The following is a 3319-nucleotide window of genomic DNA, read 5'->3' on the forward strand; positions in this document are numbered from 1 at the left end:
CCCCCATTTGGATCTCCGAGAGTGGCCTGCATAAGGTAAGATGACCTTGAGAAAAAGATTGAATAACCAACGAAAGCAGAACGTTCTAGAAGTCGGGGCGTGGAATGTCAGAAGTTTTAACGTGGCAGGGAAGCTATAAAACCTGGAAAGGGAAATGCAAAGGCTCAGTGTAGGTACAGTGGGAGTCAGTGAAGTGAAATAGAAAAAAGACAAGGATTTCTGGTCAGATGAGTGTACGATAATATCTACAGAGCTACAAATGGTATAACGCGAGTAGGATTCTTTATAAATGGGAAGGTAGGGCAGAGAGTGTGTTACTGTGTACAGTTCAGTGACTGGGTTTTCTCATCAGAATCGACAGCAAACCAACACCGACAACGATAGTTCAAGGATACACGACGACATCGCAGACTGAAAATGAAGGAAGACACAAACGTATCATAGACATTGGCTGCGAGTGGGCGTTGACGTAAATCAATGGGGAAGGTTGAGAATTTGTGCCAGACTGTGTTTCGAACCCGGGTCTCCTGTTTACTAGACAGATGCTCTGACCATTTAACCATCCGGACACAATGGTCCTCGCAACTGCACCCAGATTCTCAACTTATCCACACAGTAAAAATGTAGATTCACTTGCCCATTATCCTCATTACTAGCGGAAATTCGCCGATTCCCATAACAGTTGGAGCCTGGTATGCATCGGCACTCAAGAGATCATTGGCCATCTTCTCCTTAATTATATGTATGTAGTGTCTGTTCTTTCGGTCATGCACGTAAGAATAGACACGAAGTGAGGATGGAAGACAGAGAAAGTATTTGAGGATATTGAACTGATTGTTCAGTAAGTAAAGCACTCCTTCTTCAGGCCACAAGTGACCCATCGGGACCATCCGACTGCCGTGTCATCCTCAGTTGAGGATGCGGAGAGAGGAGGCATTTGGTCAGCACACCGCTCTCCCGGTCGTTATGACGGTTTTCTTTGACCAGATCCGCTACTATTCGGTCGAGTAGCTCCTCATTTGGCATCACGGGGCTGAGTGCACCCAGAAAAATGGCAACAGCGCATGGTGGCCGGATGGTCACCCATCCAAGTGCCGGCCACGCCCAACAGCGCTTAACTTCGGTGATCTCACGGGAACCGGTGTAGCCACTGCGGCAAGGCCGTTGCCCTCAGTAAGTAAGTGCTTCCTGCCGCCGTTGGATAAGCAGCTGCAGCAGCAAGTCGTATACTCTTAGCTCACTTATTTGTTACATAGTTTAATTCTTAATTCCTTTGCGTGTTTTTGGTACTTGCATTGTTTAATTCATAAATTTCGGGCGTATTATAGTATTTGAGAGTGTAGCATCGCGTTTTAGTACCTGAATAGTGTAAAATCGCGTAGTCTCCTTCCGCCGCCGAGCAGTGTGTCAGCAGTGCGCAAGTAGCAGCATTACTGCATCTATTAGGCAATCTTGTATTTTGAAACTTCCTAGCAGATTAAAACTGTGTGCCCGACCGAGACTCGAACTCGGGAACTTTGCCTTTCGCGGGCAAGTGCTCTACCAACTGAGCTACCGAAGCACGACTCACGCCCGGTACTCACAGCTTTACTTCTCGGTCGGGCACACAGTTTTAGTCTGCCAGGAAGTTTCATATCAGCGCACACTCCGCTGCAGAGTGAAAATCTCATTCTGGAATCTTGTATTTTAATAACCGTTTAAATTTTGTGTCGAATTGTTTGTGCTCTCTGTAGATTAGTTCAGACGTTCTTTGCACAACAGTTTTTAGCATGGATAGGGACTGCAACTGCTGTGTTCAGATGCAGGCTGAGTTGGCATCCCTTCGCTCCCAGCTTCAGGCAGTGTTGGCTTCAGTCACACAGCTTGAGGCTATTGCCAATGGGCATCACTGTGGGGGTCCGGATGAGGGTTTGTCGGGGACGGCCAGCTCGTCCCACGCATCCCCCGATCTGACTACGACTGTGACTGCCCGGGATACTGCCCACATTGAGGCTGATCCCTCACGTGTGGTAGAGTGGGAGGTCGTCTCGAGGTGTGGCAGGGGGCGAAAGACATTCCGGAGGGCTGAACGGGAAGCCTCTCCAGTTTGTCTGACGAACCGGTTTCAGGCTCTGTCTCTGGCTGATACTGATCTTCGGCCGGACATGGCTGCATGTCCTGTTCCAGAGGTTGCCCCTCAGTCTGCAAGATCCGGGCGGTCGCAGAGGGTGGGCTTACTGGTAGTTGGGAGCTCTTACGTCAGGCGCGTAATGGGGCCCCTTAGGGATATGGCAGCAAGAGAGGAGAAGAAAACCAATGTGCACTTCGTGTGCATACCGGGGGGAGTCATTCCAGATGTGGAAAGGGTCCTTCCGGATGCCATGAGGGGTAGAGGGTGCACCAATCTGTAAGTGGTCGCTCATGTCGGCACCAGTGATGTGTGTCGCTATGGATCGGAGGAAATCCTCTCTGGCTTCCGGCGGCTATCTGATTTGGTGAAGACTGCCAGTCTCGCTAGCGGGATGAAAGCAGAGCTCACCATCTGCAGCATCGTCGACAGGACTGACTGCGGACTTTGGTACAGAGCCGAGTGGAGGGTCTGAATCAGAAGCTGAGACGGTTCTGCGACCGTGTGGCCTGCAGATTCCTCGACTTGCACCATAGGGTGGTGGGGTTTCGGGTTCCGCTGGATAGGTCAGGAGTCCACTACACGCAGAAAGCGGCTACACGGGAAGCAGGGGTTGTGTGGCGTGGACTGGGCGGTTTTTTAGGTTAGATGGCCTCGGGCAAGTACAGAAAGGGCAACTGCCTCAAGCGGTGCGGGGCAAAGGCAGGACATGCGGGGACCAAGCAGCAATCGGTATTGTAATCGTAAACTGTCGAAGCTGCATTGGTAAAGTACCGGAACTTCAAGCGCTGATAGAAAGCACCGAAGCTGAAATCGTTATAGGTACAGAGAGCTGGCTGAAGCCAGAGATAAATTCTGCCGAAATTTTTACAAAGGCACAGACGGTGTTTAGAAAGGATAGATTGCATGCAACCGGTGGTGGCGTCTTTGCCGCTGTTAGTAGTAGTTTATCCTGTAGTGAGGTAGAAGTGGATAGTTCCTGTGAATTATTATGGGTGGAGGTTACACTCAACAACCGAGCTAGGTTAATAGTTGGCTCCTTTTACCGACCTCCCGACTCAGCAGCATTAGTGGCAGAACAACAGAGAGAAAATTTGGAATACATTTCTCATAAATTTTCTCAGCATGTTATAGTCTTAGGTGGAGATTTCAATTTACCAGATATAGACTGGGACACTCAGATGTTTAGGACGGGTGGTAGGGACAGAGCAT

At 49.7% G+C, this 3319-nt stretch overlaps 1 pseudogene; it reads right to left on the reverse strand.

Moving 5' to 3' along the window:
• Nucleotides 1–1052: 1052 nt before the first annotated feature.
• On the reverse strand, nucleotides 1053–1169 carry LOC126476171 (5S ribosomal RNA; annotated as a pseudogene).
• Nucleotides 1170–3319: the final 2150 nt, after the last annotated feature.

This window comes from Schistocerca serialis, chromosome 4, assembly GCF_023864345.2.
Source record: "Schistocerca serialis cubense isolate TAMUIC-IGC-003099 chromosome 4, iqSchSeri2.2, whole genome shotgun sequence".
NCBI classification, from domain to species: domain Eukaryota; kingdom Metazoa; phylum Arthropoda; class Insecta; order Orthoptera; family Acrididae; genus Schistocerca; species Schistocerca serialis.